General features: G+C 46.4%; 1 protein-coding gene across 1 annotated transcript in view; it reads left to right on the top strand.

Annotated features, from left to right (window-relative positions):
- The first annotated feature begins 627 nt into the window (after positions 1-627).
- RBM6 (RNA binding motif protein 6) overlaps positions 628-14254 on the top strand; it is a 118053-nt gene continuing 104426 nt past the window's right edge. The window contains exon 1 of the mRNA XM_025377352.1: positions 628-825. The gene's annotated coding sequence lies outside the window, so the exon portion shown is untranslated. The remainder of the gene's footprint in view (positions 826-14254) is intronic.

Raw genomic sequence — 14254 nt, 5'->3', positions numbered from 1 at the left:
TTTTCCTTCTTTTTTTCTGAGACGTAGTCTTGCTCTATTGCCCAGGCTGGAGTCAGTAGCACAGTCTCGGCTCACTGCAACCTCTGCCTTCCGGGTTTAAGTGATTCTCCTGCCTCAGCCTCCCAAGTAGCTGGGATTACAGGCACGCGCCACCACGCCCGGGTAATTTTCGTATTTTTAGTAGAGATGGGGTTTCACCATGTTGGCCAGGCTGGTCTAGAACTCCTGACCTCGGGTGATCCACCCGCCGAGGCCTACCAAAGTGCTGGGATTACAGGCGTGAGCCACCGCGCCCCTCCAAACAGTTGGAGATGGCTTAAACTTAGTTCCGAAGAAGCTCCCTTCCGTTTCTCTCACACTAACGGACAATAAGGAGGCCTAGAGGTAGGCAGGTCAGGGCCGTACCCAAGCTGCTGGCAGGGTGCAAACTTCAGGAAAGTTAAGCCACCAAAAAACTGAGAGGAAAGCACAAGAAGACCGACCAGGTGTCACAGAGCAGAGAGGCCCAACCGCAACCCCTAGCACGTCCCGCGGAGGAGGGCGGGCAAGCGCGCCTTCTTATTGGATGGCGATGGGCAGCGTGCTCGTACGCCCCACCCCAGAAGGCAAGCCCCCTGCGCGCGGGGCACGGCGGGAGTAAGAGTCTGCGGGACCGGCAGCTGTACTTCATCTCCCGGCGGGCCGAGCGCTGAAGGCAGCGGCGCGGCGCGGCGCCTTTGTGGTAGCGGTGGCCCCGCGCGGAGGAAGTTCCGGTCTCCGCGGCGCTGGTTCGGTGGCGGAGGCTGAGGAGAAGGAGGAGCGGGCAGTGGAGGCTTCGCCGCCTTGGTAGGGGCCCGGGACTGGAGAGAGGGCGTGCCAGAACCTGCGGGGGAAGAGCCTGCAGACGGGCCCACTCTAGACGTTGCAGGCCTGCGCGGCCTGAAAGCTGTGGCTTCGGTGTCTCGGGGCAGCTGCGGCCTCGCTCGGGAAGAAGACCAAGCTACGGTGAGGTGAGGGAGGCGCCGCCCGTGGCGGGCCCGGGGCCGGGCCCGGCGCGGCGGTAGATTACCGGTCCCGCCGCGGAGCGGCCAGCTGTGAGGCTGGGGCCGGCGCGTGGTTGCGGCTCTGTGCTCGTAGATTTCGGAGCTGTAAGCGGGCTCTTCTTGCGGTTTTCCTGTTTCAGATCCAATTCTGAGGCATCACTAGGAAGGGAGTTCTTGTGCTTAGCGCGTAGTCTCGTCGTCAGACTTGGACAGACACAAGGGAGGCTCCGCCGCATCGGAGGGCACAAGAGCTCAGAGCCCGGTCGGCGGCGCGGTAGAACCTGGAGGCGGGGGAGTGGTCTGGTGGATTCTGCGCCCGTTAGGCAATGAAGGAGAAGGATGTCTTCTCGTATTCACGCTTTAGATTCCATTAGCGGTGTAAATAGGTGTTTTTCTCTTTAGTTTAGAATTGACGTTAGACTAATGGGTTCAACTTTGGGAATGGTTGTTTTTTTTTTTTTTTAAAGGAAGGGCTCTGTTTTGTAGGGTACATAAACCGTGAGCATAATTGTATTTTTTGCATATTCCAGGTTTGCCTTTGAAGGTCAGAGTAGCTGGATTTAAGTGAAGGAGTTCAGTAGACATGCAGGTGGTCACCTGGTTCATTTTCTGAACCCTGGATTGTGCCCTTGGCTTGCTAGTTTCCACCTTCCTATTGAGAAATGCCACCGGTGTGAATGATTTAAGTATGTCACCATTACTGAATTTGTGAGGTCTGTAAGGAGGAGTATCGAGAACTGGTGCGTGATGGTAGGACTGGCAGTGAAGAAAGTAACTAAATAATATGTTACCATTTTGGTGAAACACGAAAGTTGAATTTGAACCTTGTCTCAGAAGCTAGCACCTAACTAGATACCTAACCTGCAGGACAGGTCCCAGGTCTCTCTTGATAGTTGTAGCACCTTTCCTTATAGAATTCTATTACCAGGCTGAGCCTGGTGGTTCACGCCTGTAATCCCAGCACTTTGGGAGGCTGAGGTGGGAGGATTGCTTGAGCTCAGGAGTTGGAGACCTGCGTGGGCACATAGCGAGACGCCGACTCTACAAAAAATAAAATAGCCAGGGCCGGGCACGGTGGCTCACACCTGTAATCCCAGCACTTTGAGAGGCTGAGGCGGGCGGATCACCTGAGGTAGGGAGTTTGAGACCAGTCTGACTAACATGGAGTAACCCCGTCCCTACCAAAAATACAGAATTAGCTGGCATGGTGGTGCATGCTTGTAGTCCCAGCCACTCGGGAGGCTGAGGCAGGAGAATCACTTGAACCCGGGAGGCGGAGGTTGTGGTGAGCTGAGATTGCTCCATTGCACTCCAACCTGGGCCACAAGAGCAAAACTCCGTCTCAAAAAAACAAAACAAAACAAAAAAAACCAAAACACAAAACTCAACAAAAACCAACATAGTAGAGGCAGCATTTTGCCTTATGCCCAGCTAATTTTTTGTATTTTTTTTAGTAGAGGTGGAGTTTCGCCATGTTGGCCAGGCTGGTCTTTAGCTACTGACCTCAGGTGATCCACCTACCTCGACCGTGAGCCTGGGCAACATGGTGAAACCCTGTCTCTACCAAAAAAAACAAAAAAAATTAGCCAGGCATGATGGCATGCTCCTGTTAGCCCTAACTACTCAGGAGGCTGAGATGGGAAAATGGCTAGAGCTGGGGAGGTAGACGTTGTAGTAAGGGTAGATCATGCCACTGCACTCCAACCTGGGCCATAGAGCAAGACTGTGTCTCAAAAAAAAAAAAATAAATAAATAAATAAATAAATAAAACAAATTGTGGTAAATACATATTTTTATGTATGTTTATGTATATTTTAACAAAATTTGCCCTTTAAACCATTGTTAAGTATACAATTCAATGGTATTAATTACATTCACAATGTAGTACAAGCAACACCACTATTTCTGAAACTTTATTATCTCAAACAGAAACTTTGTAACCAGGGATGGCATGGTGGCTCATGCCTGTAAACCTAGCACTTTGGGAGGCCAAGGCGGGCAGATCACTTGAGGTCAGGAGTTCAAGAACAGCCTGGCCAACATGGTGAAACCCCATCTCTACTAAAAATACAAAAATTAGCCATGCATGGTGGCATGTACCTGTAACCCCACCTACTAGAGAGGCAGAGGTTGCAGTGAGCTGAGATCATGCCATTGCACTCCAGCCTGGGCTACAGAGCCAGACTCCCATCTCAAAAAAAAAGAAAAAAAGAAACTGTAACCATTAAACAAGTTAATTTCCCATTTCCTCTTGTTTCTAATCTCTAATCTACTTTTTGTCTCTCTGAGTGTGCTTGTTCTAGCTACTGCAAATACTAAATGGAATCATACAGTATTGTCCTTTTTTGTGTCTGGTTTATTTCACTTAGTGTAATGGTTTCAAGGTTGATCCATGTTGGAGCGTGTATCAGAATTTCATTCCTTTTTATGGCTTAATCTGTTGTGTGTATACACCACATTTTGTTTATTAATTCATTTGTAGTAGACACTTGGGTTGTTTCTACCTTTTGACTATTGTAAATAATGCTGCTGTGATCATTGGTGTACAAATATCTCTTTGGGTCCCTGCTTTGAATTCTTTTGGGTATATACCCAGAAGGGAAATTGCTATATGGTAATTATTATTATTAATTATTTTATTTTATTTTTTTTTGAGACAGGGTCTTGCTCTGTTGCCCAGGGTGGAGTTCAGTGGCACAGTCATGGCTCACTGCAGCCTCGAACTCTTGGGCTCAAGCAGTCATCCCGCCTCAGCTTCCTGAGTAGCTGGGACTGCAGGCATGGGCTGCCACAACCAGCTAATTTTTTTGTTTGTTTAATTTTTATTTTTTGTGATGAAGTCTTGCCTTGTTGTCTAGGCTGGTCTCGAACTCCTGAATTCAAGTGATCCTCCTGCCTTGGCCTCCCAAAGTGCTGGGATTACAGGCATGAGCCACCATATCTGGCCCATAATTTTTTTTATTTTTATTTTTTTGTAGAGGCAGGGTCTCCCTATGTTGTTCATGCTGGTCTCGAACTCCTGGCCTCAAGCCATTTTCCCTTCTTGGCCTCTCAAGGTACTGGGATTACAGGCATGAGCCACTGTACCCAGTTGGTACTTAGTTATTACATGTTTAGCTTTTTGTGGAACCACCATACTGTTTTCCTCAATGACTGCATCATTTTACATTCTCACCAGTAATACGCAAGGGTTCCAATTTTCCCACATCCTCCCGAACACTTATTTTCTGTTTTTCCTCTTTTGGTAAATTTGTGTGTGTGTATGTGGTTTTTTATTTGTTTGTTTTTATAATAGCCATCCTAATGGGTGTGAAGTGGTATCTCATTTGTGTTTTCTTGGTTTTTGCTTGTTTGTACCTTTTTAACCATTTTTAAGTGTACCATTTAGTAGTAGTAAGTACATTCTTCTTCTTGTGCAGCCATCATAAAAATGCAGCTTCAGAACTTTTTTCATCTTCACAAACTGAGTTCCTGTACCCATTGAACAGTAACTCCCTATTCTCTCCTCCACTACCCCCTGACAATCACCATTCTGCTTTCTGTCTCTATGAATTTGACTACTCTAGGTGTCTCATGTAAGTGGAATCATATAATATTCGTTCTTTTGTGTATGGCTTATTTTACTTAGCATATCTTCAGGATTCATCCATCTTGTAGTACGTATCAGAATTTTATTCCTTTTTAAGGCTGAGTAATATTCCATTGTATGTATATACCACATTTTGTTTATCCATTCATCTGTTGATGGACATTTGGGTTGTTTCCACCTTTTTGCTATTGTGAATATAATGGTGCTGTGAATATTGGTGTACAGGCCGGGCGCGGTGGCTCAAGCCTGTAATCCCAGCACTTTGGGAGGCTGAGATGGGCGGATCACGAGGTCAGGAGATCGAGACCATCCTGGCTAACACGGTGAAACCCCGTCTCTACTAAAAAATACAAAAAACTGGCTGAGCGAGGTGGCGGGCGCCTGTAGTCCCAGCTACTCGGGAGGCTGAGACAGGAGAATGGCGTAAACCTGGGAGGCGGAGCTTGCAGTGAGCTGAGATCCGGCCACTGCACTCCAGCCTGGGCGACAGAGTAAGACTCTGTCTCCCAAAAAAAAAGAATATTGGTGTACAAATATCTTTTTTTTTTTTTTGAGACTAAGTGTTGTTCATGTCGTCTGGGCTGGAGTGCAGTGGCGCGATCTCGACTCACTGCAAGATCTGCCTCCCGGGTTCAGGTGATTCTCCTGCCTCAGCCTCCTGAGTAGCTGGGATTACAGATGTGTGCCACCATGCCTAGCTAATTTTTGTATTTTTAGTAGAGAAGGAGTTTCGCATGTTGGCCAGGCTGGTCTTGAACTTCTGACCTCAGGTGATCCACCTGCCTCAGCCTCCCAAAGTGGTGGGATTACAGGTGTGAGCCACCGAGCCCAGCCACAAATATCAAGTCTTGACTTTCATTTCTTTTGGGAGTATATGTACTCAGAAATGGAATTGACAGTTGACAGGTCAAATGGTAATTCTATGTGTAATTTTTTTTTTTTTTAAGACAGCATCTTTCTTTGTTGTCCAGGCTGGAGTGCAGTGGTGCAGTCACAGCTGTCTGCAGCCCTGACCTTCTCGGTTCAAGCTATCCTCTCACCTCACCCTCTTGAGTAACTGAGACTACAGGTGCACGCCACGACGGTTAGCTAATTATTTTATTTTATTTTTGTAGCTGTGGGATTTTGCTGGGTTGCCCAGGCTTCATGTATCATTTTTTGAGGAACTGCCTTACTGTTTTCCACACTGGTTGCACCATTTTACATTCTATCAGCAGTGCACAAAGGTTTTGTTATAGACTGAATTGTGTCCCCCTGAAAATTCATGTGTTGAAGCCCTAAGCCCCAGTGTGACTGTATTTGGAAATAGTACCTTTAAAGAGAAATTAAAAAGTTAGAAGATATCACAAGGGGCCAGGCGCGGTGGCTCACATCTGTAATTGCAGCACTTTGGGAGGCCAAGGCGAGTGGATCACAAGGTCAGGAGATCGAGACCATCCTGGCTAACTCGGTGAAACCCCGCCTCTACTGAAAATACAAAATATTAACTGGGTGTGGCGGCGTGCGCCTGTAGTCCCAGCTGTGGGGAGGCTGACAACTTGATCTTGGACTTCCAGCCTCCAGAGCTGTGAGAATAATTTCTGTGGCTTAAGCCTCCCAGTCCGTGGTATTTTGTTATGGCAGTCCTAGCATACTGTATAATACAGGTTTCAGTTCAGTTTCTCTGCATCCTCCACATCCTGGCCAACACTTGTTATTTTCTTTCTTCTTTTTTTTTTTTTTTTGGAGACAGAAAATCTCGCTCTGTTGCACAGGTTGGAGTGCAGTGACACAATATTGACTCACTGCAACCTCCGCCTCCCGGGTTCAAGCGATTCTCCTGCCTCTGCCTCCTGAGTAGTGGGATTACAGGCACCCGCTGCCACGCCCAGCTAATTTTTGCATTTTAGTTGAGATGGCGTTTCTCCATGTTGGCCAGGCTGGTCTTGAACTCCTGACCTCAGGTGATCTGCCAGCCTCAGCCTCCCAAAGCATTGGGATTATAGGCATGAGCCACCGGGCCCAGCATTTTGTTTATTTTTGAGACAGAATCTCACAATCTGTTGCCCAGGCTGGAGTGAAGTGGCATGATCTTGGCTCATCGCAACCTCTGCCTCCCAGGTTGAAGAGATTCTCATGCCTCAGCCTCCCGGGTAGCTGGGATTACAGGCGTGTAGTGCCATGCCTGGCTAATTTTCATATTTTAGTAGAGACAGGGTTTCACCATATTGTCCAGGCTGGTCTTGAACTCCTGACCTCAAGTGATCTGTCCACCTTGGCCTCTCAAGGTGCTGGAATTACAGGTGTGAGCCACCTCACCCGGCCTATTTTCTGTTTTTTTTTTTTGTTTTTTTTTTTTCCCCCAACAGTAGCTATCCTAGTGGATGTGAAGTGGTATCTTATTGTGGTTTTGATTTGCATTTCCCTGATGATAAGTGATGTTGAGCATCTTTTCATGTTCTCATTGGCTATTTGCATATCCTCTTTTGGAGAAGTATCTATTCAGGTTTTTTGTTGACCATTTTAAAATGGGATTTTTGAGCTGGGTGTGGAGGTGCACACCTGTAGTCCCAGCTGCTTGGGAGGCTGAGGTAGGTGGATCTCTTGAGCCCAGGTGTTTGAGGGTACAGTGAGCTGTGATTGCACCACTGGACTCCACCCTGGGTGACAGAGTGACCCAGTCTCTAAAAATAAAATAAAATTAGGTTTTTGTTTTTGTTGTTGAGTTTTAGGAGTCCTTTATACACTCTAGATATTAATTCCTTGTCAGATATTTGACTTACAAATATTTTATCTCTGTGGTTATCTTTATACTCTGTTGATAGTGTCTTTTGATGCACAGAGGTTTTAATTTTGATGAAGTCCAATTTATCATCTTTTTAAAAAATCTGTGCCTCATCTGCAAATTATTACCAATCGAAAGCATGAAACTTTTCCCCTAAGATTTTATAGTTTTAGCTCTTGTGTTTGGGTCTTTGATCCATTTTGAGTTAATTTTTTTTTTTTTTTTTGAGATGGAGTCTGGCTCTGTCGCCCAGGGTGGAGTGCAGTGGCCAGATCTCGGCTCACTGCAAGCTCCGCCTCCCGGGTTTACACCATTCTCCTGCCTCAGCCTCCCCAGTAGCTGGGACTACAGGCGCCCGCCACCTCGCCCGGCTAGTTTTTTGTATTTTTTAGTAGAGACGGTGTTGCACCGTGTTAGCCAGGATGGTCTCAATCTCCTGACCTTGTGATCCGCCCGTCTCGGCCTCCCAAAGTGCAGGGATTACAGGCTTGAGCCACCGCGCCCGGCCCGAGTTAATTTTTTATGTATTTTGTTGTGTAAGTCCCACTTTATTGTTATGCATGTGGATATTCAGTTTTCGGAGTGCCATTTTCCATTTGGGAACAAGATTGTACTTTCCCCATTGGATGTTCTTGACACCTTTGTTGAAAATCAATTGCGTGGAGTTCAAGACCAGCCTTGCCAACACGGCAAAATCCTGTATGTACTAAAAATACCAAAATTCGCTGGGCATGATGGTGTGTGGCTGTATTCCTAGCTACTCAGGAGGCTGAGGCAGGAGAATCGCTTGAACTGGGAGACAGAGGCTGCAGTGAGCTGAGATCGCGCCACTGCCCTCTAGCCTGGGCGACAGAGTGAGACATGAGAATCTGTCTCAAAAAAAGAAAAAAAAAGAAAATTGACCATATATGTGAGGATTTATTTCTGGTCACTCCATTCAGTTGATTGGTCTTTATGTCTATCTTTATGTCCTTACTGCACTGTTGTGATGGCTGTAGCTAAATGGTACACTTAAAAATGGTTAAAATAGGCTGGGCATGGTGGCTCACACCTATAATCTTAGCACTTTGGGAGGCTGAGGCAGGCAGATTGCCTGTGCTCAGGAGTTCGAGACCAGCCTAGGCAACATGATGAAACCCTGACTTTACTAAAATACAAAAATTAGGCGGGTGTGGTATGTGCCTGTAATTCCAGCTGCTCGGGAGGCTGAGGCACAAGAATTGCTTGAGACCAGGTGCGGTGGCTCATGTCTATAATCCCAGCACTTTGGGAGGCCAAGGCAGGCAGATCACGAGGTCAAGAGATTGAGACCATCCTGGCCAATGTGATGAAACCCAGTCTCTACTAAAAATACAAAAAAATTAGCCAGGTGTTGTGGCGTGCACCTGTAGTCTCAGCTACTTGGGAGGCTGAGGCAGGAGGATCACTTGAACCCGGGAGGTGGAGGTTGTAGTGAGCCAAGATTGCACCACTGTATTCCAGACTGGCGACAGAGGGAGACTGTGTCTCAAAAAAGAAAAAAGAAAAAAAAAAAAGAATTGCTTGAACCTAGGAGCTAGAGGTTGCAGTGAGCTGAGATTGCACTGTTGCACTCCAGCCTGGGCAACAGGGTGAGACTATTTACTTACTCAATTTTTTTTTTTTTTTTTTTTTTTTGAGATGGAGTCTCACACTGTCACCCAGGCTGGAGTGCTGTGGCATGATCTCGGCTCACTGCAACATTCGCCTCCTGGATTCAAGCAATTTTCCTGCCTCAGGCTTTCAAGTAGCTGGGTTACAGGCACCTGCCACCATGCCTGGCTAATTTTTTGTATTTTTAGTAGAGATGGAGTTTCACTATGTTGGCCAGGCTGGTCTCAAATTCCTGACCTCGTGATTCGCTGGCCTCGGCCTCCCAAAGTGGTGGGACTACAAGTGTGAGCCACTGCACCCGATCCTACCCAAATATTTTACCATAATTATAAAATAATTTAGAGGCCGGGCGCGGTGGCTCAAGCCTGTAATCCCAGCACTTTGGGAGGCCGAGACGGGTGGATCACGAGGTCAGGAGATCGAGACCATCCTGGCTAACACGGTGAAACCCCGTCTCTACTAAAAAATACAAAAAACTAGCCGGGCGTGGTGGCGGGCGCCTGTAGTCCCAGCTACTTGGGAGGCTGAGGCAGGAGAATGGCGTGAACCCGGGAGGCGGAGCTTGCAGTGAGCTGAGATCCGGCCATTGCACTCCAGCCTGGGCGGCAGAGCGAGACTCCGTCTCAAAAAAAAAAAAAAAAAAAAAAAAAATTTATTATTTTTATTTTTTCCTTTTAAATTCTTCAATCTTCTTTTGTTAATGCTCTGCTGAATCATAAAAAAAATTATGAAATAAAAAGAATAGGTCTCGTTGATTCTTCTTTTTACTTACCTCCCCCTATTTACCCCATCTTACTTTATCAAAGAAAACATTTCATTTGAAACTTAACTGAAGTACATTCTCCCAGAGAGGAAAATCCTTCAGGACAACAATTTTTATTTTTATTTTTTTTGCTTGTTTTTTTGAGACCCAGTCTCATTGTGTCGCCGAGGCTGGAGTGCAGTGGCGCGATCTCAGCTCATTGCAGCCTCCACCTACTGGGTTCAAGCAATTCTGCCTCAGCCTGCCGAGTAGCTGGGACTACAGGCGCCTACCAGCACGCCCAGCGAATTTTTGTGTTTTTAGTAGAGACAGGGTTTTTACCATGTTGGCCAGGATGGTTTCAATCTCATGACCTTGTGATCCGCCCACTTTGGTCTCCCAAAGTGCTGGGTATACAGGTATGAGCCAAGGCGATCGGCCAATTTTTTGTATTTTTAGTAGAGACAAGGGTTCACCGTGTTCGCCAGGATGGTCTTGATCTCCTGACCTTGTGATCAGCCCACCTCTCAAACTGCTGGGCTTACAGGCCTGAGCCACCGTGCCCAGCCTTTTTATTTTTTTATTTTATTTTATTCTCAACCTCCTGGGTAGCTGGGATTACAGGCGCATACCACCACGCTCAGCTAATTTATGTATTTTTAGTAGAAATGGGGTTTCGCCATGTTGGCCATGCTGGTCTTGAATTCCTGGTCTCAGGTGTTACCTACCTGCCTCCGTCTCCTAAAGTGCTGAGACTACAGGCATGAGCCACTGCGCCCAGACTACACTTAAAATTTTCAAATTGAGATCTTTTGGGGGGCAAGGGTGCTTCTTGCAGCCACTAATTCCAGCTCTTGAGTGCATATTAAAGTTGCTACTGTTTAAAAACTTGTAGTTGGATCCAGGGAGTGGGTAGGTGGTCAGAGTAACCCTTGCTTCTTGGTGTCTCCTTGATGCTCTTAGCTGAATATCCTGTGTAGCCCACATCATTTACTTTGGGAAAAAGAATGAAAGGCAAAACATTAAAAATAGAATTACCATATGATCTAGCAATTTTACTTCTGGATATATATCCAAAATAATTGAAAACAAAGAAAAAGAAAAACAGAGTCTCGACGAGATATTTGTACCCATGTTCACAACAGCATTATTCACATTAGCTAAAATGTGGAAGCAACCCAACTATTCGTTGATGGATGAATAGAAAAGGAAAATGTGGTATGTACATGTAACTGAAAATTATTCAGTGTTAAAAAGGAAGGTAATTCTGACATACTACAACATGGATGAACCTTGAGGACATTATGCTAAGTGAAATAAGCCAGTCATGTAAAAGACAAATACCATATAATTTCACTTATATGAGACACTTTGAGTAGTCAAAATCATAGAAACAAAATGGTTGTCAGGGATGGTGTGAGGGATGAATCAGCAGTTACTATTTCTTTTTTTTGTTTTTGTTTTTTGAGATGGGTTCTTGCTCTGTTGCCCAGGCTGGAGTGCAGTGGTGTGATCTTGGCTTACTGCAACCTCCGCCTCCCAGGTGCAAGCAATCCTCCCACCTCAGCCTCCTCAGTAGCTGGGACTACAGGTATGTTCCACCTCGCCTGGCTAGTGTGTGTGTGTGTGTGTGTGTGTGTGCGTGTGTAGACAAGGTTTTGCCGTGTTGCCCAGGCTGGTCTCGAACTCCTGAGCTCAAGCAGTCCACCTTTTTCAGCTTTCCAAAGTGCTGGGATTACAGACAAGGGCCACTGTGCCTGGCCTTTACTATATTTTATTTTATTTATTTATTATTTATTTATTTATTTTGAGATGAAGTCTTACTCTGTTGCCCAGGCTGGAGTGCAGTGGCGCAATCTTGGCTCACTGCATCCTCTGCCTCCCAAGTTCAAGTGATTCTCCTGCCTCAGCCTCAAGTTATTATTATTATTATTATTATTATTATTATTTTGTTTTCTTGAGACAGAGTCTCACCCTGTTGCCCAGGCTGGAATGCAGTGGCGCAAATTCAGCTTACTGCAACCTCCACCTCCTGGGTTCAAGTGATTCTCCTGCCTCAGCCTCCCCAGTAGCTGGGACTACAGGTGCCCACCACCACGCCTGGCTAATTTTTGTACTTTTAGTAGAGACGGGGTTTCACCATTTTGGTCAGGCTGGTCTTAATCTCCTGATCTTGTGGTCTGTCTGTCTCAGCCTCCCAAAGTGCTGGGATTATAGGCGTGAGCCACCACGCCCTGCTTTATTATTATTATTATTATTTATTTTTATTTTTATTTTTTTGTCTGAGATGGAGTGTTGCTCTTTCACCCAGGCTAGAATGCAGTGGCACGATCTTGGCTCAGTACAGCCTCTGCCTCCCGGGTTCAAGTGATTCTCCTGCCTCAGCCTCCCAAGTATCTGGGACTACAGGTGCGTGCCACTGTGCCCAACTAATTTTTGTATTTTTAGTAGGGATGGGGTTTCACTGTGTTGGTCAGGATGGTCTCTATCTCTTTACCTCGTGATCCACCCGCCTTGGCCTCCCAAAGTGCTGGGATTACAGGCATGAGCCAGTGCGCCTAGCTCCAGTTTTTGTATTTTTAGTAGAGACGGGGTTTCAGCATGTTGGCCAGGCTGGTCTCAGACTCCTGACCTCAAGTGAGCTGCCCACTTCAGCCTCCTAAAGTGCTGGGATTACAGATGTGAGCACCGTGCCCAGCCCCTTTACTATGTTTTATATTAGGTTACTTGTTTCTCTTCTTTTTTTTTTTTTTTGGAGACAGAGTCTTGTTGCCCAGGCTGCCAGGCTGGAGTACAATGGTGCCATCTCGACTCACCACAACCTCTGCCTCCCGGGTTCAAGCGATTCTCCTGCCTCAGCCTCCCGAGTAGCTGGGATTACAGGCATGCACCACCACGCCAGCTAATTTTGTATTTTTAGTAGAGACGGGGTTTCTCCATGTTGGTCAGGCTGGTCTCCAACTCCCGACCTCAGGTGATCCACCTGCCTCGGCCTCCCAAAGTGTTGGGATTACAGGCGTGAGCCACTGCCCCTGTCCTATTTTTCTTTTTGTTACTGAGTTGAAATCATTTTTTATATATTTTAGATACAAGTCACTTATCAAATATGTAATCTGCACAAATTTTCTCTCATTTAAACCAAAAAATTATACAGATGGGGGTTTTGCTGTGTTGCCCAGGTTGGTCTTGAACTCATGGTCTCAAGTGATCCTCTGACCTTGGCCTCAAAAAGTGCTCTGATTATAGGCATGAGCCGATGTGCCCAGCTTACCTTTTTCTCTTTTCCTTTTTTTTTTTTTTTGAGACAGGGTCTTGCTCTGTTGCCCAGGCTGGAGTGCAGTGGTGCAATCATGGCTTACTGCAGGCTGAAACTCCCATGCTCAAGTGATCCTCCCACTTTAGCCTCCCAAGTAACTGGGACCGTAGGGGCGTGCCATCACACCTTGCTAATTTTTTTTTTTTTTTTTTTGAGATGGAGTCTTGCTCCGTCCTAGAGTGGAGCAATCTTGGCTCACTGCAAACTCCACCTCCCAGGTTCAAGAGATTCTCCTCCCTCAGCCTCCTAAGTAGCTGGGACTACAGGCGTGTGCTACCACGCCCAGCTAATTTTTGTATTCTGAGTAGAGATGGGATTTCACCATGTTGGCCAGGCTGGTCTCGATCTCTTGACCTTGTGATCTGCCTGCCTTAGCCTCCCAAAGTGCTGGGATACCAGGTGTGAGCCACTGCACTCAGCCTTTTTTTTTTTTTGAGACAGTCTCACTCTGTCGCCCAGGCTGTAGTGCAGTGACACATTCTCGGCTCACTGCAACCTCTGCCTTCTGGGTTCAAGTGATCCTCCTGCCACAGCCTCCTGAGTAGCTGGGATTATAGGCATGTGCCACCACGCCTGGCTAATTTTTGTATTTTTAGTAGAGACAGGTTTCACCATGTTGGCCTACCTGGTCTTGAATTCCTGACCTCAGATGATCTGCCCGCATCAGCCTCCCAAAGTACTGGGCTTACAAGTGTGAGCCACCACGCCCAGCTGGACCTGGCTAATTAAAAAAAAAATTTTATAGGCTGGGCGGGGTGGCTCAGACCTGTAATCCTAGTATTCTGAGAGGTGGAGGTGGGGTAATCGCCTGAATCAGGAGTTTAAGACCAGCGCGGGCAACATGACAAAATCCTGTATCTACCAGAAATACACAAAAAAATTATCCGAGCATGGTCGTGCATGTTTGTAGTCCCAGCTACTGAGGAGGCTGAGGTGACAGAGTGAGATAAGGTCTCAGAAAAAAAAAAAATTTGTAGAGACAAGGTCTCAGTATTTTGCCCAGGATGTTCTCAAACTTCTGGGCTCAAGCCATCCTTGTGCCTCAGCCTCCCAAAGTATTGGAATTACAGGTGTGAGCCACTGTGTCTGGCCTATGTATAGACTCTTAATTCTGTTTTCTTGGTCTGTATGTCTATACTATATCAATGCCACACTGTCTTGATTACTGTAGCTTTGTGGTGAGTTTTGG

The sequence above is a fragment of the Theropithecus gelada genome, chromosome 2 (genome assembly GCF_003255815.1).
Source record: "Theropithecus gelada isolate Dixy chromosome 2, Tgel_1.0, whole genome shotgun sequence".
Taxonomy (NCBI): domain Eukaryota; kingdom Metazoa; phylum Chordata; class Mammalia; order Primates; family Cercopithecidae; genus Theropithecus; species Theropithecus gelada.
The sequence above is the reverse complement of the archived record's forward strand: the minus strand, read 5'-3'. Positions and strand labels throughout refer to the sequence as shown.